This window comes from Ptychodera flava, chromosome 6, assembly GCF_041260155.1.
Source record: "Ptychodera flava strain L36383 chromosome 6, AS_Pfla_20210202, whole genome shotgun sequence".
NCBI classification, from domain to species: Eukaryota; Metazoa; Hemichordata; class Enteropneusta; family Ptychoderidae; genus Ptychodera; species Ptychodera flava.
Genome location: NC_091933.1, coordinates 32192457 through 32215802, shown reverse-complemented (window position 1 = coordinate 32215802; position 23346 = coordinate 32192457).

Genomic DNA, 23346 nt, shown 5'->3' with positions numbered 1-23346 from the left:
TCGAATTGCACACCAATATGCGAGTTCACATTGCTTAGAAGCCGAGTATTGCACGGCAAATTGAACTAACCACGCTACTTATTCAAGAACGGTTGTTCTGAGCAAGAGGCCAGGGAAATATTGCCTTTCAATTAATGATTTCTTGAGTTTATATTCTCTACGAAGGATCTACCTTCTCAAAGAATGGGGCACCCAAGGAAATAAATGGCTGGGTCGTACCGGTAATGGTTTGGATATGTGAGATACTAATAGATAGAAAGAATAGACAGATATAAACACACGGACGGGCGGGCGGACAGGTAGGTAGGCAGGCGGGTATACAGGTAGGTAGTGGGTGGGTGGGTAGGTAGGTAGGGGAGGTAGGTAGGTAGGTAGGTATAGGTGGGGTACTGCAGGTAGATCGATAGTCAGAAAGATGATAGATAGATAGATAGATAGATAGATAGATAGATAGATAGATAGATAGATAGATAGATAGATAGATAGATAGATAGATAGATAGATAGATACATACATACATACATACATACATACATACATAGATACATAGATATATACATAGATACATAGATACATAGATGGGTAGATGGGTGGATGGATAGATAGATAGATAGATAGATCTCATAGATAGACAGACAGCCAGACAGCCAGCCAGCCAGCCAGCCAGCCAGCCAGACAGACAGACAGACAGACAGACAGACAGACAGACAGACAGACAAACAGACTGGTTGATTGATAGATTGATTTTCCCTGGCCCTTCCTAGATTGTCATTGATTGAGATATATCTTCAGTGCACGTGCTTTTACGGTGGCCCAAAACTACCTGTTCTCCGCATTCAAAGTCTGCGTCGCATTCAATTGTTTTTCTCTCACATATGTCTCCGCATTCAAAGTGCTTTGATTTGACCTATGTATCTAAAAAACATGTGATAACATGCTTTGTTTATTTCCCCATTTGACATCGTTCTCAACATACCCCGAAGAGTTGTCAGTAGTAACCTTCTCTCTGACACCGTGAAGGAATTTCAAAAAAATTAATCTGCAAAATGAACCATGCTGCGTTTGTCAGAAACGTTCCGGGGGAAAATTTTCTAAAATGAAAGTACACCATGTATCCAAGTAACGCGCAATGATGCAAGCTAGTGCCCTAACAACTTGCGATTTTTTTTGTTAAATTCTCCAAAGTAACAGCGTGTACTTGTCTCGGCTTTGCAATTCGAGGTCATAAAGTAAGTTTTCTTGAAAACACGGGACTGACTTCTTCGTCGTTGTTCAAACACAAGACCCTGTCACTAAGTCGCAAAAAGATTTCGGTAATGACGCAGAAAAGAAAATTTTAAAACATGGTGACGTCATAGCCAGATATTTAGAAAATAGAGTGTCGTCATCAAATCTCCTTCAAAATAATACACCATTTCACCAATTGCTTTGTTGGAAAGGTTAGGCTTCAGGGTTTGAAATGTTGACGAACGCACACATCGCTGAAAAAAGCAGCTGTTTCATGGATAATTTAATTTGGGAGTAAACACATTAGAGCACCTCGTCTCCTGCAGTTGTGTTTCTATTTCGGAGTTAAGCTTTGCGCATAAGGAGTTCCCTGTATTTTAATTTGAAACTCTTGTTCCGATTACAAAAACCCATTCTCCTGCTCATTTATTAAAGTTGTGACAAACGTCTTCGGGTACGGACATCATACAAATGGGAAAACCCAGGAGTCTTGTATGTAGTGTTTGATGCCGAGCGAATTCGGTGTTTACTCTACAGCTTGGACGATATGCGCAGGCGACATGAAGGAGTAAAAGCGGACATGTTGATCAGTCTTTAGTCCGTCTGTTGGACAAGCCGACACATTACAGCTTTACTAACCCCTTCGAATCAAGCGTTAACGAAAGGTACTGTATTTTTCGAGATCTACAATAATCAAGCAAATACCGTCGACTGCCGAGGCTTTTGTAAAACGCATAACAGGCAATGCTGACATACAATCAGCTAGTTAGGAGAAAACCCACGTCTCAACATGTTATTATCGGTTTGTGCGTCGAACCGGTTATCGTGTTTTAGCACGTATACATTATACTTCAAAGGAAGCAAAAATTCCCCAAACGTCTCAGTTAATTTCTAAAAAATTTCAATCGATTAACGTATAGCATTGTGCTTTCATATATTATGTATGGGACAAAAGTGACACGATGAAGTAAAATTTCTTGACATTTAGTAATATATGAGCAATTTGTATGCTTTATTGGACGTTCCACGCACTGCAAAAACACTCCCACTAACATGGAAAGTCTGAAGATATGCAGATTGCCACGTTCGAGAGTCAATTTAAATGATGCAACCGTTTAATATTTAAAATTATGCGTTGGAGAGAAACTAAAATCAATGTTGTGAAAGAAATCTGATGTGGTGTTAGAATGTTCCGAATTTCTGAAGTGAAAGTGTTGCGCGTGTTACGTTTTTGATAGGGTAACCATAGTAGACGATTTTCAGATATTTTTCAACGTGTTTCTATTTCAGGAAGTGTCTACAAGATTATCATATCGATAATAAATACAACAATGACAGTTCTTCCCCCCGCGACTTAATTGATACCCTGATATCTCTGTAAATGGCATGTGCTTTCAGCATGATAAAGTGAAGGCATTGCTAATAGCTCGCAAAGTCACTTCCTGACAACGCAGACAATAGAACAAATGTACCTAAATGGATGCATATTGTAAGTACACATGGATTCTACAATAAATTAGGTGTCGATCATCGTCAGCAAAGAGATTACGAAAGCTGACTTTTTGTCACCTATGTGTATATCCATAGATAGTAGGTTAGTGATATCCATTGGAGAAAAAAGCACTCGCCTTTCTACGCTTAAACGGTTAAAACGCTTGTAATAAACATCATGGATGTAGAGGCGACCTCAAACAGTGGACAAGGTTGTTCATTCTGTAGGGTCACCAAATCTTAGGAGTCCGATTTACTTGGGATCTGTAAGTTTTGAACGTTATTTCAATGTATCACTCAGAAATATAGTCTGATCTATAGCGTACCCTTTGATTAGAATACAATTTGTTAACGTTTCGACTTTTCATTGAAAAGTCTAACAGCACCTGAAAATTACCAGTCATTGTGGTACTCTGAGATCCATTCATTCATTCATTCATTCATTCATTCATTCATTCATTCATTCATTCATTCATTCATTCATTCATTCATTCATTCATTCATTCATTACTCAAGACGTCACTATAATCTTGCAACAAATCTTATCGTTTCAGAGAGCAATTTAGTATTTGTTTATTACCCAGAGAATTATAGTCTTACCTGAGCAAGCATAATCCAGACTGGTCAAAATGATTGCTTTTCCAAATTTTCCGAAAGTAAATTGCTAGGGTTTGTCATAGAAACTCCATTTGTTTTTATTAAATTACCCTGTTTTCGCCGTTTTCTTTTCACAGAATAAACACAGGCCGAGAACACATTTTTAGCGGAACGGAGGGCAATTCATTTCCACTCCTCCATCAACAATCCCTGTGGATTGGGATAACATTTGGAATTTAATAGCATTGACAAAGTAAAATCACATCAAGCGGAGACAGATGCGTCCGGAAAGCGTTCAAATGCCACAGAAATCAGATACCAAAAATGAAAAGAAAATTAAACAAAAAAGGGAAACACGATAAGTACTCGAGAATCGTCCGTCCGTTCCATCTCGTGGGTGAAGGCCTCTAATTCTGGCTCTTGTTTGGCGAGCAGCAAGGTCTCTGCAGCAGGCATGTAGTCAAATCCCTCTGAAGTACGGATGGATAAATGAAATTTCTATGTCTTGCAGTGCCGTACTTATAGTAGATTAACAACCGAGATTACCAACATATGGTGTTCTGACACCTGTTTGATTTCGTGATCGAAGAAGACATTCATCCAAAATGACTCTTTCTATTAAATTTCACTTATTCACAATTGTCAAAGTGCGTTTTGTGGACAGTACTCTGATACTCCATGGTAACCGTGTCTTATGATCGTGAAAATGCTGTTCACGTGTATCTGGCACATGCGTAATATCATTTTCAGGATTACTGAGAGCCGTTTTGTCAGCTGCGGGCAGTTTTGGTAATTACTCCCACGGCACGACTCGGCTATTGATAATATTCTATTGGAATTTGAGTAATTATTTGTGGGAATCTTCGGAACACTGTGAGCACACAGCATGTGATTTGTGCGAGATAGGATTTAATTTACAGATATGTAAGTAAGGGTCACTGAACATGCTGAAAATGAGAACGATCATGGCATGCGATGCAATGACCTTCCAGAACACGCCGATATCATATTTGGATTGAAGCAAAGGCTATAGATACCTATGTGAAAACATTAACAGTTCTTAGAGGACCAAAGACTTTAACCGTTTGTAAAATGGCAGAAATCGTTGACCAAATCTTGATTTGTGCAACTTTTAAAATTATTGATGTATAGTGTCCCTGAGAAGCACATTTACTGTTATATATCAATTTTGAAATATTGTGATATAATAATATACATACATACATACATACATACATACATACATACATACATATATACATACATAGATAAATAGATACATAATAGATAGCTATTAGATAGATGCATGAATACATACATACATACATACATACATACATACATACATACATACATACGTACGTACGTACGTACGTACGTACATACATACATACATACATACATACATACATACATACATACATACATACATACATACATACATACATACATACATACAACGTATGAAAATATGTAAGAGTGAATATGCGTGTAATATTGTACATACACATGTATATGTAATCATAGACCATCGATTTTTTTTCTCGAGGGTCTGTGGTGTAATTATGTTTCGCAAGAGAGAATAAGTTGATAGGATTAACACTTGACTGAACATAACTTGAACTACACTTGCTTGGCTTTAATGCCGTCGTTAAGACATAAGTACTCTTCATTTTGTACAGAAGTTTCTCTATTCTAGTCCCATTTACCTGAATTTCTGACCCAATGACCTCTAAATATCCTCATCAGAGCAAAGAGCCGCACACAATTGTATAAGCCCAGGGATGCGGCCTGTTCTTTTTACTGTTATTAGACCTTTGGATGCTGATTTGATCGAAGCGTAATTTCTGTCTGAGGAATTGGTCTTTGAACGCCTTAATCATTCGCATTGGACATCGAATCACATTACCGAGCAGTGTCTATCATGTTTAAGAAAGTAACTATACGAATCAGAGGGACCTGGGACGAAACTATGAAGATAAAATCACGTGACGGCGTCGTTTAGCATCCCATCTGTCCGTGTTTGGCTTTTCAAACCTTCAAACAGTCTAGCTTCGTGGACTTGGAAGTTAAACTCCGAGCAGAGATGTACCTTTGCAAACTGAAAAACTCAAACTGTCATGCAGCGATGCATTACACACTGGGTTGTAACCATTTGATAACGTGTTGTGCAAAAGAACGTATGGTGATTGAATGTAATGAATTTTATCAAAAATACAACTGATAAAATATTAGCTGATAGTTAAAGCTCTATAAGCTGTATCTTTTGGCTAAGTTCAGAACTTTTGTTTTGTGGTTTCCCTACACTTTCTGCATTGAATCCCTAAACTGTAATTTAATGCCAAGTATTTAGCATATCAACACAATCTATATATGAGTATAATCTATATTGTTATTGTTAAAAATTGTATTCAAGTCCGGACTAGAATTCACTTGTAAACAATAAATAATGATCACTTCACACATACAAGCGGTGTTGACAAAAAGAATACTCAAAATTTCAGCATGACAAGCGGATGAGGGTCAGACACGGTAGTATATATACAGAAGCAGAATACTGAAAAACTTGCCACAAGTTACAGCTTATGTCCCTTTAAAGGTATAAAATCTGTGATTGATTTCATATCAAAGAATTGCATCACGTGTCAGTACTGCATCACAGGTATACTTCTGGTACAAACTCACTATTTTCTCTTACATCTCCAACCCAAAGGAAAGCTAGACAGTGCTTGGGACATGAAGAGTCAAAAATAAACTAGTGAGATTCTCGAGAAATTTCCGCTTCCAGGAAAATATTTAATTTCTGAAGATGTGCTCTGTGGAAAACCTCTCTTGGTTGTCCTCTATGACAAGTTACAGCGACTCAATGACGCTAAGCCTTTATAAAAACACGCTGACGACTGAAAAGGATTTTTTCAAGTCTCGCTACATTTGTGAAAGTTTATCATCATCTGACGACATTTGGCCGGCATTTTATTCAGGGCATGCGATCGTTCAGTGCCCTAAAAGAATTATTCATTGTGGGGTCAAGTACGCTGTGCTGTCTTCCGCGTGCGAACCATCTAATGAATATTTCTCGAAATCCAAGTTCGTATCGTCATTGCAACAGCAGTGAACGTTTGAAGAGGATTATTAACAATCGTAAGAGAAGCCAGCAAGGACAACATCTATTAAATTACCGATTTTGTAAAAGATGTTTTTTTTTTCCTAACCTCGTACAACTTAAATAATGAACGCTGATATATCTTTGACAACCTTGAGCATATATTTTATCGAGGGAAATCATAGTTTCTTATATTTCCTTCATTGACAAATAAGGCTTTTGTTGATTTCGTCTGACCACCAATTAAACAAAGTCGGACGCTGTTTCAAAGGTCCTGTTTGTTCACAAGTCAATCATAATAAGTTAAATGCTCATTTGATCACAAATAACCCGCGGAATGTCAATTTTTAAGACCTCAAGACTGGAATGTTATTAACCGCTATATTGCGGCAGGTATTCAGTGACATGTTCGAAGTAGTTTTCGTTCGATACAATTTTTCTCAAAACGAGGACCTTCAAGTAAGTGAGAACTATGTTTTGGAAACAAACTTTGCTATCAGTAGAGACAATTTCCATCTGGTGAGTATAACGTGGAATGATGTAGGCCTATATTAAAAGTTGTATTACGATGCATGTCACACAACTTGAGTAAAATCCGGAGGCATACACATATCTGTATGTATGTATGTATGTATGTATGTATGTATGTATGTATGTATGTATGTATGTATGTATGTATGTATGCATGTATGCATGTATGCATGTATGTATGTATGTATGTATGTATGTATGTATGTATGTATGTATGTACGTACGTATATATGGACGGACGGACGGATGGACGGATGGATGCACCGTACACTTCTGCATATGCAATATATCACAATATCCGTATAAAGTCGACTACAAACCATTTACTGGTGACTGCAAGTGACGTGCATGCATCAACATATCAGGTCAATTTCAGTCGCAACAGAAATGTAATTTTGATTTCCTAGATTGGATGTTTCCTGGACTTTTTATCATCTGACAAGATTGAGCTCTTGATAATTGAACATGCGGGACGACAGCATGTTTCTCAGAATCCAGTGTACTATTCAGGAAGAGGTCAAGAAGGCAGCGCATACTTTGATCATATCTTTGAATAATCTTCAAGTATAGCGGTGTTGAATTTGTAGTACTTTCTAGAGGTTTACTACCCCGGTTTTCAGAAATTACATTCCACTGTTCCAATAAATGTTGACGTCGCAATACTTGTATTGGACGTGGGTAAGCAAAAATCTGAGCGCGTCAGTTTGGTCAAGAGCAAGTAGTCGAGAAGGTTTGGCTCAATTGTTAGTCAAGTCGATGGCTAAATGCTTCTAAAATACATCCTTGCACCAGGTGTTAACATCCTTCTTTCAGTAATCAAGCACTTAAACAACTTATACGAGATGTTAGTCAAGTGTACCTTTGACTTATTGCGCAGTGAACATAATGTAATTACGCTTTTTCGCCTGTGACATTTTGACCGCAGCAGCATTAACTTGACGACGCGTCATTGCAATCAATGGTGGTGTAAATTGAGAAAGATAAATTTGTTTGATGCGTTTATTGAGTACGAGTAAACGCCTGGAATCTAAAATTCATAATTTATCATTATCAACGTAACAAACATTAACATGGTTACCATGTTTCATATTTGCCTCGGTTGAAATTTTACAATTTACTCGTTACATTGTATTGAAAGTAATATATATATATATATATATATATATATATATATATATATATATATATATATATATATATATATATATATATATATATATTGTGTGTGTGTGTGTGTGTGTGTGTCACTCGAGTTTCACGCATTCAAAGGATCGTCAGATTGCTTCAAGTTGATTTCATTTTTCATGGTTGCGTAGCGTGTTTGCAAATCATGTCCTGTCTTTTCGAAGCAAGGCATACGTCAATATTACAGAATTATATATTAAGCATACGTCTAGCATTTGAAATGTATGAACAAACCATTCAAGATAACATGGTCGATCTTATCAAAGGGAGTAATACTCCATAGTGTGTAAGAAACGCAATCTTTGTCGGATAGAAGAAGCTGTTCATAATTAATGCAGATAACCTAAAGCCATTCATGATTCATAATTAAATATTCATACTGCAGATGAATAAAACCTCTTAGACAATCGTTCCGAGTTGGTCTCAAAATGCCGACAAAAGAAATCAAATTTTACCTGTCAAACTTTCGCCCAAACAATCACCATGGATGGTTTGTATGTAAGCATCGAAGCCATATACATATTAAGAGTCATCCTACATGGTAAACTACTCATGAGTTAATGACTCCCTTACTTTTCAAGCTGTATATCCTTCTTGTTAAGTCCTGTAATGTTCTCATCATTACCTTTATCCTACATCCTACATATGCTGAATGCCCCTCTCATCACAATGCATTATTCTGCCTAGTTGTCGAGGCTTCGCACTGACTAGGTTCATATGTAGTTCTTAGAGAATACATACCTACAAAGACAGACATCAGACAGAGAGACAGATAGACAGACAGACAGACACACATATATATACATATATATGAATATGAATATGTACATATATATATATATATATATATATATATATATATATATATATATATATATATATATGTATGTATATGTATGGCCGATCTACAAATTTTGATCGCTCATCTTGAGAAATACCGTAGATGTTGTCCGATATATGCTGCAGGTGAAACAATTAACATCACTATGCAAGGTGATTGTTATCTCGGTGGCGAGACAGGGTGGTTAAAGACCCTAATCACGGTGTCAATAGGTCTGAAATATTTGCATAATGGCGTGGCAATGAACCTTTGTCTAAAAGATCATTTTATATCGGGCTGGCTAATCTATCGGCCACGCTTGGCATACACAGTTGAATCATACTGTTTCCTAACAACCTCCACCAGGTGTCAAATGGTATCTTTTCACCAAAACAAAATTGGAAAAAATGAAAAATTCTATTAATGCAGTAAAGAACGACATTCACAAAATACTGACAAGCTATAGTCAAACCGATTCAAAGACTTTGGATGCAGAAAACTTCTAACACAAAGTGAACAGGAGGAATAAGCTTACAGAGAACTTATTGTGACACTGCTCAAATGTTGAAAAGTAAATGCAGCAGATTTAGTGAGAACAGAAGACTATAGTCATGGCTATGTGAATTGTTATTTAGGAGAAATCGAGGCAATAGTGGAGCCACATGTTTTTTTTCAAGTGGTTGACTTCTCCTCCGGCGCAATGCCAAACCTGCCTTGAAACTTCGGTCTCACGTAGTTCTCTTTTGAAACACATTAATTTATTGTGATGACGTATTGCTCTCTTGCCTGGTTGCCATGGCTTTTCTGGTTTAGGAATGATGTCGCCGTGAGGATCTTGGTTTTATCGCAAGGGACGAGTAAGTGGAATCTTAACTAACATATCTTCAGGAGAAAAATTTGATTTATTTTGCAGAAGCCGATTGTTGCGAATCAATAGCTATCAATAAGGCAGCGGGGCTTTCATCTTTGTTTTGGTGATGACATGACATTTCGAAAATTCGTTGTGATATCTCTTGTTAGTCGAGAAAAAGTCTAGTATGCTTAAATAAAGAGAGCATCCGGGGTTTCTTACCTTTTCTTTCAGCATTTCAAATCACGGTATGTTTATAAAAGGCAGGAGTCGAATCGAAGCGATGGTGAAACGAACGATACTCTAAATTAAATTTGTTCTGTGGCAATTTCAGGTAAGCAACTGGCTTACTCACAATTGAATGGAAAATGCATGCTGGCTATTAAATTTTGTTTCGATCGTATGTAAAGGGCAAGAAATGGCACACATTTTGATATGCCGTGTGAATATTACATACTAAAGCTATAGCCCAACAGCATTCATAGAGTTCTTGTTGAGCAGAATCGTACAGATCTAACAGATGTTTAAGGTTCGGTAGATCATTAAAAATACTTGGTTTTGTTTCGAGTTTTATTTCCCCTTGAGACTATCTGCCGAATGATACATGCTGCCCCCGTAAGTTTTTGTTGGCGACCTTGTAGAGGAAAAGGGCTTAGCAGTTTGAGTATTCGTGACAGTTGTATCACCCCAATATGTAATAATTAACCCAATATGTAATACTAACCCAATATGTAATAACACTTAACCCAATATGTAATACTAACCCAATATGTAATAACACTTAACCCAATATGTAATACTAACCCAATATGTAATAACACTTAACCCTATATGTAATAAAAATGAATTTGGGATATAATACTGACCAAAATAAGACTAAAATATGCATAGCAACCATGATCACGCCCCTTCACAACCTGAAGCATTTATAAAATTTGATAATTTTTCAAAGTTTTTTTGAGTTTTTCTTTACCCAATATGTAATACTAACCTAATATGTAAGAACATTTCACCCAATAAGTAATAATATTCGATCCAATTTGTACTACAAAACGAATAGGTAATAAAATTCTAACCAATATATAATCCTAGCCCAATACGTAATAGCATTTAGCCCAATACGTACATTCGCATACAAAATCACTTCAACGTCCAATCCTCAGGACATTTCTTCATTATCTTCAAATTAAATTCTCAACCTTCAAGTGCTTGTGACATAGCAATGGACTATGTTTTCAAAGTACATAACATTAATTAATGAGGTACTATGGAATCGATAGAGACCGTGAAGTTGATATACTGAAGATACACTGTGTTAAGCTTAAGTCAGGCTGTTTCGCGCCTGAGACGACTACAATAATTTTGGCATGCGAAAGCCAACAAATGTGTCTGCAAACAATGAGTACAATACGACAAAATGAAACGTTCTGCAGAACATAGAATAACCAATGAACATAGAGTACTAGTGGCAATAATATAAATGCCAGCTTTTATATTTCCATTTTATTTGTTGAGTTCAATTTTTATATAACATTTGAAAAGCTGTAACATTTTCAACAGTTAGTTCAACTTCAAAACTTTATGTGAACCAAGTAAACTCGGTTTCATTCCATCGATAAAAAATCCAGTGGCCAGTCATCCGCCAGAGTCTGTGGTGTTTTACGTAAACACTTTGTCATCTGTATCATGCATGGTGATCACTTCAAGTCTAATGCAATGTAGTTTTTCTTCATGAAATGTAATTAGGAAATCGTAATGTAATTAAATTTCCATGCATTCTCTAAGGGGACTTTATTACATATTGGGTTAACCCAATATGTAATAAACCTTCCATGCATTCTCAATGGGGACTTTATTACATATTGGGTTAACCCAATATGTAATAAAACTTCCATGCATTCTCTATGGGGACTTTATTACATATTGGGTTAACCCAATATGTAATAAACCTTCCATGCATTCTCAATGGGGACTTTATTACATATTGGGTTAACCCAATATTATACATCATATTAATATATCGGTAGTCGCTTTCATATTTACCATAAATTGTGTTTGGTTTTATGAATGTTGACTGCCATAAGCGTTCTGCATGTAAATAAACAAGAAAAAAATTTGAACCATTGCTGTCACTTTCTGATTGTTGTAAGGTCAGGAACTAGCAATATTGGTGAAACTTTTCTTTCCGTATTGCTAAATGATTATAAGAAATGTGTGTGTTTTCAGGTATTTCCCGCTGTATGAAAATTAAGGAACAATTAAAATAAAAATTTAAATGCTCGACGTTGGCTTGATTAGGGTACCTGGGCGTTCTTAGCTTTTTGAAGTTTACTGATCTCAATAATTGTCTCCACTTTTATCTAAAGTTTTGAAGTGTTTTGGCTACACAGGGACGTGTTGATGGTTGTTAGGCATTTTTTGTATTATTTTGCTTAGTATTATACCCCAAGTTTAGTTTTATTACATATTGGGTTAAGTGTTATTACATATTGGGTTAGTATTACATATTGGGTTAAGTGTTATTACATATTGGGTTAGTATTACATATTGGGTTAAGTGTTATTACATATTGGGTTAGTATTACATATTGGGTTAAGTGTTATTACATATTGGGTTAGTATTACATATGGGGTTAAGAGTTATTACATATTGGGTTAGTATTACATATTGGGTTAAGTGTTATTACATATTGGGTTAGTATTACATATTGGGTTAATTATTACATATTGGGGTGATACAACAGTTGCATATTTCGTATATCTCATTAGCAACCTCCCCCCACCCCTTCCGTAAAGCGGAGCACTCTTGTGATCTTGGTACACCTTACTGCGAGCAACGCAGTCTGTCGGTCGCCTCATATCCAAACATACTGGGAGGTTTGGGGAAACCCTGCACGTATAGAGTTACCGCCGCATTCACTAAACCCGTCCCTAACCTTTGAGCGGACTGGCGGTCATAAAAGAGATTTCTCAGTGTCTGGAGATTTTCGAAGCATAGGTCAACAATACCAGTAATAATACTTTGCATCCATAACACTTGATTACTATGAATCACGTGACACAAACGTTGATGTCGTTATTGTGACGTAACGATAGTATCCATTGACTTTCTGGTAGAAGAACTTTTATTCGTTCGTATTTCAATTGAGAAAAGTTTCAAAATATGAATATTCGATAAAGTACACAATAACAGCAAAACGTTGTTCCAATCAAATGTATTGCTTAGTAGTGATTTTTTCAGTTAAGTCATCTATTAACAATAAGTTGTGCCGTCATTGTATACATTGAACCGTTTCACAGCAGTGATTTCGCCAAGGATTCGGGTAGGCGGCTCTTTGCATCAACGGTTATTCTTTGCAGTTCTGTTATTGAAGTAGTGGATAGGAGAAAAGTCAGACCATGTCTCCATATATATGATTTTTACAAGAACGCTATAACGTGTGTTGGAGGCGTTAAAATACTTGATTATTACCAGCAACTGATTGATTTCATTTCCAAATGAGGTGCAATCTCTTGTTTGGATATTTACACTTGTACTATTGTTTTTTATAATTTTGATGAGCAGAGGTGTTGATAAAAAAATCACTGCAATGTATGTGCAAACACGTTCCCTTCCCTTCCACAAAAATAAGATTTCTGTCAGCGTGAGCTGTATACACGCATGACCCATATCGGCCTTGCTGTTTTGATTCTTCGAAATTGTTTCTATCAGTAAAATGATTAAAAAAACAGGTTGCCACGCTTTACGAAGTCCCAATAAATTACCGTGACAGATCGGGTTTCATTTCGACTCTAATGAAATAGATACCAGGCAAGCATTAGCCGAGTGTTTGTCAAGCACATTTGACCGAAGTCTTAATCCAAAAGCTACAGTGATAAGATGAGATCCTTACCTTAATGCTACCTTTTAGCGCCAGAAGATCTGTCGCGCCAAAAGGCACCGCGCTTCTTCCATCCGCGACTCCCTATTACATGTGAGTAATTTTCCTTTGAGTATAGCGAATGGTATTTTTAGACATATCTTTACTTGCCTCAGAAGTTTAAACGGTTTAAATGCCCGCAAAGCAGATACAATGACCGTATCCTCACTGTCAGCGTTTTAAAATTGTGGTGGCTTTAGTTATTTATTATTTACGCGATCTGAGAACATGCATTAAAAAAGTTTATTTCACCTGACGTGCCCTTTTCTTGTTACACATGTGCCATTATGGAAATTGACAAACGTCGAGTGATGCAAATTATCTGTGAACGTATCCCGCGGAATGTTTTAACCTTCACAAAAGAACAGTAACGACTTCTTTCTTTAGCGCACAAATCCCGTCCAATTGGATTTAACATCGTCACTCTAGTCGGTCACGCTTCACGTGTTGAGATTGATGGCGGCACGTGAGGGTAAAAGTTCTCATTACGAAAAAGGAATATTAAATTAATGCAAGGCGTCTAGACGGATGGAGTTTGACTTTTTATGTGTAAATAAGACGGCGATGTCGTCTCAAGTCACGGAGCTTGAAAAGCTTCTTCGTGGAAGCATTTTCTCTCTATACCTCGATAGCGATGCCTCTATACCTCGATAGCGATGCATGTGCATTCAGACGTTTAAATATAATTTTACCTGTTAAGATTCTTCAATATATATTTGGATAAATTATTGTACGCTTGATATTCGTTTATTTCAGCCAAATGTTTTACTATTTTTTGCCTGTCCTATACGGGATTTGCATCGTCGCTCCTTTTAGAAATATTTAATTCTGTAAATCATTCTAGGATGTCTGACTAATGGAATAACAGCATTAAAAATTGAGTAGGTGCTATATAAAATCAGTATCACTCCCTTAGCAAAATGGATTTTCAGCGAATAGAAGCCCGAATAACGGACCCCATTAAAACAACTGATCAGATTTCATAAATAAAACCATGTCTCTCTGTCAGCACTCTTATTTGCTTACTTCAACTCAGGGATTATTTCTGATATATTGATGGGTCTACTGTCTATGCTGTATAATAAATCACAGTTTTAACATAGAGTGTATGCTACTCATGCAGCGTTTCCTTTTTAACAACATATCCCATGTACGTAAATCAGAGCCCACTCTTGCCGCCGGCCTATGACTGTTTACCACGCCTCTGCGGTCAATGATTGTGTGCGCCTCTGACACTGGATGAAGACCAATGGCGGTTGCTATGGTTGGGAGAGGAGGTTGGTACCGTTGCTATGGTTGCTCCGTGCAAGTGATCCGTATCTATGGCTGAGTGCTCACCGACTCTTTTTTCGTGAGCCTACATGTATATACCAGCACCCTGCCATGAAACATGATCAGGCTCCCATTGTTGTTGTTTCGTCTACTGAAAGCAAACAAAAACTCACCCATAGTAAATATCACATGGCGACCTGGCTATTAACTGATCAAAATAACATGCAGGAAATAAAAGAAGGCAGATGAAATATGCGTTTCAACGACCGGGTGCAAAAATGTCATTTTTTTGTTTGACAGGAGTCATTGTACGGTAGCCGGATGTGTATGACTTCGATAGACTAATACACTAGAGCGTGACTAAACCATCCCAACATCAGAAAAGCCAGCGCCAAGGCGAGGAGACCACTGTAATCTCCGATCTGAAAGAGGATCTCCTCAATAATGGCACTGATAAAGGAACACATATTTCTCATTACATCTTTTACTGTCTGATGGATATTGTCCTTTTCCATCAGTCTTCTTTGTTATGATTTCACGCGAGCGGAAAATGTGAAACCCAGGGAGAAATCTCCCGGCTCCATAATACGCGATCGTCATTAAATGCTGAAAGAAACTGTTGATCAAATTCAAACCTCGGGAGATAACAGACTGTTTTTATGCTGGACACGGTAATTTATTAGAGGCGGATAATAATTTTGCCAGGGGTAAATCTTGATATAAAAGTTTTCCCGAGCCCTATTCATTACTGACTTGGCTATGCATTAGCATGTACATACTAATCAAATCACATTATTAAACCGGGCCTAGTTTCAAACCAGCAAAGGTGTCTTTGAGTCCATCCCAACATTGATCCATCATCCCTGCCGACATTGATAGGTGAACTTTAGATGAAGTGTTTTGTTTTTAATAGTATATCATTAGGATTGATGATTTTTAATAATTACGTACTTTAAGTTTCATAACATGATATTTACAGAGCAAATTCCTGCGTGGATTGTTTTACGTCATAAAGGAATATGATCATCATTTGTCACCGTTTCACCGCCTCATTGTCAGATTACATGTGTACAGACTTAAATCTCGAAGATCATGTGGAAGACATATCTGCCAGTGTGTTTTACTGCTCATCTATCAATCTGTCTATCTATCTATCTATCTATCTATCTATCTATCTATCTATCTATCTATCTATCTATCTATCTATCTATCTATCTATCTATCTATCTATCTATCTATCTATCTATCTATCTATCTATCTATCTATCTATCTATCTATCTATCTATCTATCTATCTATCTATCTATCTATCTATCTATCTATCTATCTATCTATCTATCTATCTATCTCTCTATCTGTCTATCTATCTATCTATCTATCTATCTATCTATCTATCTTTCTATCTATCTATCTATCAATCTATCTATCTATCTATATCTCGCTACCTCTCTATCTCGCTCTTTCTGTCTGTCTGTCAGTCTGTCTGTCTGTCTATCAAATTGAATTGCCAACGACAGAATGTATTGAACAAGCTACCTCACCAGATCTTGGTCGGACAGTGGCTACATGAACGTCACAATGCAAGTATCGACAGCATTCTTTTGTTGCTCATACGGAATAACGTTCACTTTAATACGTACGCGTACATACGCTCGCGCGACCTGCGCTCTGTCGTCTCACATATATACACATGGGCTGTCATGCATTACCTTGAATACAGTCTTCGGCTTCAAAAAAGTGTAGAGTCGGTAAAAAATAAGTACATCCTGTAAACGGGAACCACAGGATTTATATCCTCGGCGTGATCATCATTCTCACGCCTAATAGTACTTTAATTAACCTGCGTGTGTTAAACCGAGGGTACAGTATTGTTTGCTCTCAACATTAATTTTATTCTAATTTGCATCATAGAGCAGGCTCCGGTAATTTATCACACAAACTGTTTTCTTCATCTCCAATATTGTCGCTTCATGCGTGTTTCATTTTGTCCTTTACTTCTTGATCAGAGATCTAACAATACACTCTTCAAGCTGCTTGCGTGTACGATCATCACGACAGGCTGTCACATGGTTTGAATTTAATTATATTCATGACCGAGACGATGGCAAACATTTCATTAGTTCTAAGTAGGTATATGTATCAGGAGTTTCAACACACCATATTACTTCTTAAGGTGGTATGTGCCTCAAAAGTGAAAGACTTAAACTTTTGCTAAAACTTTCCACTATGAAACTTTCGACCGTTCTCTCTGCAAATCAAAAATAAAAATCAGGGGTCAAAGTGCAAATTTTGGTACTAGAGAAACAAATTACTTCATTTACCGATATTTAAATTTCAAAATGGCAGCCATCACTGTGTTAACTCTATGGGAAAAAATAAGTTTTCGATTTTCGAAAAACTAAGACAGCGATACAACAATCACACATCACAACATAGCATAACGTATCCACATCACAATATAATGATGGCAAATCACCATATAAAAATCTACATCATAAAATGATGAATGAACATCACAATATAACAAATGCCAATCACAATATAAAAATGTTCATAATATAACAAATGCCCATCACTATATAATAAATGCCAATCACAATACAACAAGTGCTCATTATACGATAACGAATGCTTATCATAGAATATATGTTCATAAAATATAACAAATGCCCATCACTATATAACAAATGCCCATCATCATATAACAAATAATCATGACTATATAACAAATTAGCAACACCATATTAGGGAGCCGTCATTATTTACGGCCTGGGGGTTAAAAGTATGTGAGGGGGTCACTCAAAAAATCGACAACCTCAAGGGGTTGCTCAAAATGTGGAGAGGAAGAAGGGGGTTACTAATTTTTGATGAGAAATAATTGAAGTGCCTCTCAGACTGCACCATTGCACACATCAATTTCTCAAAATTGTCGATGCCAGAGGGAACAAGCCCTCTCGTGCTCCCCCTTAGGGTGTTATTTACTAGTAAAAACAAATTGAAAACTACTCTCAGATTGCACCAGACATTCACCATTGCACGCATAAATTTCTCAAAATTTTCATAGGATCTAGGACAAAACTGGACTGTTGTGAATCCATCCTTTATTATCAAAGAATCATATATTTTAATTCACTTCAGTTCAATAACCATTTTGACATACGTATTCAGGATTTCCATCGGAAGCTAGCAGCTAGAGAAATGACACAAGAAGGTTACAGGTTTTCCATTTTTTTTTATTTATGCATAATCTTTGGTCTTCAATCTCTGGCAAACTGAGAACTGTTTTTTACAACATGCACTGTCATTGTTTGTTTTTTTAATATTGTGACTCAAAGACCGATCATGCAAAAATGTATTAAAAATATCAGGGTTCAATGTCATTTTCAAACAATTTTACTGAGTGCAAAATAAAATGAAACACCTGTCAGATTGCACCATTAAACACATCAATTTATCAAAATTTCCGATGCGAGAGAGAGGACACCCCCTCTCGTGCTCTCCCCCTTGGGGCGTTCTAACAGTTTTACTTAGTAAAAAAGCAAATCGAAACATCTCTCAGATTGTACCAGCCTGCACCAGTGCACACATCAATTTCTTAAATTTTCCATGCAGGCAAGATGACACCCTCTGACACTTTCCCTCTCGGCCTGTCGCGTGTTCTCCCCCCTGAACTTTCAAATTCTGCCCAGTCAGATATCTTAAAACCATGTAATGATACTCATCTAAATTAAACAATACTATATTGTTGGATATTGTATATAGCGTGAGCTTTCTTATCTGTATTTTGTTGTCACTTTGAATTTCATTTTGTTGGTTTCACCTTTTTCAACCATCATGAAATAACCGATGATAATGTAGCAGGGTACATCAGGATTTGAAAGGTCTTTACTATTGCTGTATTTTTGTAAATTTTACAAATACGTGTATTTTTATGTAACTCTTCTAAGTGAGGGGGATCAGTCAAAATTCTGAGTTAGAGAGGTTTTTTACAAATTCATTGTGGTTGGCAGGTGGATTACTCGAAATTTCGGAGTTTCCGATGAAATTCCTCCGACCCCAGGCCTTATATAATGACGGCTTCCTTACAAATGCCCATCACTGTATAACACGTGAAGATCACTATATAAGAAATACCCATCACCATATAACAAATGTCCATCACCACATAACAAATACCCATCGCTATATAACAAATTTGTATCACCATATAGCAAATGCCCATCACCTAAAACTAATGTGCTTCAAATCACCATTGTACTTCACTTAAGACAGCTACGGCATTCCATACTTACAGCTAATAAATTCCTCGTGAGTATAATGGTCCAGGTAGAAACAGATCTCGTGTTTATGAACTTTAATGAAGAAATTCAATGTTATAATCATTTACTTCAATCATAGACAGTAGCGGGGGAAGACTCCCCTTTACTGTCTATGCTTCGATGCAATTGAACTATCGATATGTGAAAAGTGTTTGCAGCTCTCTAGCTAACGGAACCCCCCCCCCCTGGCACATCTATATCTGTTTTATTTCCCTGAAATTAATGAGCAATCACGGATTCTACATCTAACATATTCAGCCTTTGAATAATTCAGCTTTATGGCATTGACCTCCAGAGGAAGCCATTCCCATGAAGTGCGTGCGTGTGATCATGTATTCGTCCCCTTGCTCTGCATCCTTGAAAAATATTTTTCACAGATGATTGGTTACCTGTCGTGGTGGCACACCTGACCCATTGGATTGCCCAGTACAATGGATCATACCCGATCACTGATTCCCATATTATGGTTTCATGAGTCAAAGCGATGTACAGGCATTGATACAAATGCAATCTAAAGACTAGAGTCTAAGTACCTTGGGTATTTCTTATGCGTCCATACCAATTTGCATGGAGCGAGAGTAGTTTACTCCAAGTGCATCTGGGCAAGTAGAAGTTTACACTGGCAATCCTGACATCAAACGGTTCTTAACAGTCTTTCTGTTTTTCACAAAATAGAAAAGGCAATACCTTGTTCAGGTTTGATCAATGATGAAACTTCATTCTTGTTTAATGTTAAACGTGCATTCAACTGGTAAACTGATAATTTCTGTTCATCAGTGATATAGTGCTATAGTACTGCTGGATTGAAAATCGTAATGAATGTGAATCTGCTAAGCGGAAGATATGCAGAGAATAATGGTTTCTTTGAATTCCATAGTTCATTAACGATCGAAACGATGGTGTCATTTAAACTGAAATCTACTTTTCTAGTCTGTATGTACAGATTCAGTGGTTTTTTTTTCCAGTTTATTGTACCTACTTCTCAGTGCACGATGCAATTTTGTTTTCATAATGTTTGAGTTACCACTTCACCCGAACGCAAGGCTTCGTCACGACGATGGGGTCGGTCTGTGTGTGTAAAACGTCGAAACGAAAAGGCGATGATTGATGGATTGGAAGATTGCAGCCAGGGACTGCATTGTAAATTCATGATTTTTCTTAATAACGCTGACAAATAAGGCTGCGATTTACCGATAAAAGCCGATCTATGATCACTGGCAGGCAAATGCTACAACGGGTAACTCGAGTATTCCTTTTGCCGAGCTGACTAACCCATCCCCTCCGTCAAATTTGATCTACTCATTAATTTACAGGAGCGTGGAACGGCATTCACGGGATTGTTAGTTGGGGCATTATCGATAGACTTGACAGTGCGCTGGTTCTTCGTTTATATAAATATTGATGGTGAGTTAAGATCACAGTGCACGCGTGCTTCTCGCGGCAAACAAGCCATTCGCTGTGATTTACGTCAGACCTCGGTACAATCAATAACATGGCACAGCTAAGCGTTGAAATGAACACCGTTCTGCAAGCCTAATGAAATGCGACAATAACTGGAACGAATATATGCCAAGAACCGACACAAGGATCTCCCTGGTACGGGCCACTGATTTCATGGATCCATTAAAATTAACGTCCGAGTTGACAGTGGATTGAAATAAAAGGGTACCTCTTTCCTTCTCAGATTTTATCATCTCATCATTTTTTTTGAACTCACCAATGCAGGTAAACATCAAACGAAAATGGGATTTCACTCATTCGCAGGCGAGGTGATGGGGAATGCTATAAGCCTGACGGGGAAATACTAACGAGAGCAGCGAAAGTTTCTGGTAAAAAGCCCACGAAGCCCTTAGAGATACGTTTTCTCTCCATTCATTCTGATTGAACGGCGGTTTATCTTGTATCAGCTTGTAACTCATCCATTTACGAAAAGAGGATACCTTTGAGAGAGGTTTTACAGCTGTCACGGATGGGGAAAAGATCTATTGACTACGAGGTTTTAGCAAAGCTTTCCCACATGCGTTTCCCTTACCGTCAGGTATTACGTACGGTTAGATTCTCCATAAGGCCGACAGCGACCCAAAAAACGCAAAGTTGAGATGATCGAAAATGATGACATAATCCGCTAATGGGTCACCGATCGCCTATTGGCGTAACACTTTGGGCTATTTCATCATGTAAAAGTCGATTTCGTCATCTTTCTAAAAGTAGATTTTACAACATTAGAGGTTTGTACCCCGGGAAAAACATGGACACACCTGTCCGCAAATAATTAACTTAATTTGCACTTTCAACGACCGTGGTAGCTTCGCCTTGCAAATTGAACACCACGAAGTTTTCCCATCAGCAGAAAACGGCGTCATTGCGTTTTTCAACGATACCGAACTTAAAAGCCTTTTAAGAAGAATAAGCATTTTCTTACGGGAGACAGGTCCCTCCATCATATCTTAAGATTCGGTTTCAAATGAATTCAGACAAGGCGAACAGATTTAGAACGATTGCTGGAATCTGTTCAAGAACCATGAATGGTGTTAGTTACGTGCTGTTAATGTCAACGGGCAATGAAATTATTCAATTCCCGAAGGTACATGTACCGGGCAACAGTTTTCAATTTAAAATCCTGAATGTTGGTTGGATGTGGCGTCAGTCCCCTTGCTTTAATACCTTACCATTTAAATATATGAATTCAGTTATTGCCGAGTTGTGATTAAATTGTGGACGTGGGTTTATTCTTGGGGGAAGGGGACTAACTGCAATGGAGATGTGATAAACACTCGTGAACTGACTGGCAACAACCAATGGCAATGCTCGCTCTCGGTATGTAACCTAACTGTCTAAAGTCCACCTCATTTCCAAGAACATTTTAATAGTGTTGTTCGAAAATGAAACAATATACTGTGACTCAAATACGACCTTATATACTTTGGGAAAAAACATTAAATTTTATAACGATATATTGCTGGCTGGACCAAATACGCGATTGTCAATAAAATCGTATAATTCCTACATCAAATCTTATGATCCCATATTAGTATTAGTAGCTCCAAAATCAGCTCTTTTTATTTTTCTGTTAAAAAATTTATTGTCGCCCGATATTTCATTCGTTAGGCAATTAAAATCATCTTCGCATGAGGTTTTTTCGCAGTCAGGCTCTCTACAAACACGGCATCTTGATCAAACGTCATTTGGAAACAATGTTCAAGTTTGGACTTCACATGATGACAAAGTTTGAGTCGAAAGATTTTCTCTCAACGGAGGGTAGAATAGAAATTCTACGCTCATTCTAGAAAAACCTTCGATGAGCGTTTAAGTATGTCTCATTGACGTTATAAGGTCTATCGTTTTAATTTCTCTCTTTCTTTAACCGTAAAAAAGACAGACATGTCGTCACAATATTGTAGCATGTTCGCCGTAGTAGATACTCAAACAGGAAAAATCTATGTGACGCGCATATTTCTACTAATTTTTCATAGATCACTTGGGTAATTCTGTTGGCACACAGCAAGGGAATCAAATTCTCCTCCGTGACCATAAGAGTACGAGGCTTTCGACCGAAGAAAGTTACTTAAGGGGGAAACTTGGCTCTTTTTCTTGACAGGTTTTCATTCTGAAAATGCACAGGTAAAAGATGTTCCATCAGCGAGCAGGACTTAACTATTATCGGGATTTTAGATAACCATTGTCTGACAGTCGCTGAATTTGGGTATTGGCAACAGATTAAGTCTATATCCGAGCGTACTTACCCATGTGCGGTATGTTTTACGATCATTCCATTTACTAATTTTGTTTATTGATGGGCGACTGCAGCGGAAACCCACTTCGACCATCTGACGGGTCTCGTTGATTTACAACTCACGTAATGTATCCAAAACAAACACCACAGTGAAAATGGGTTCATTCAAGAGGCTTAAAAAACCTGTACAGACGTAATAATGACCAAATCAAATATTTTACCAAACTAAAGATATATTGAGCGTATACATACTTTTGAGATCGCGGTATGTGGGAGCTAGCGTTAAGCAAATGTGAAGA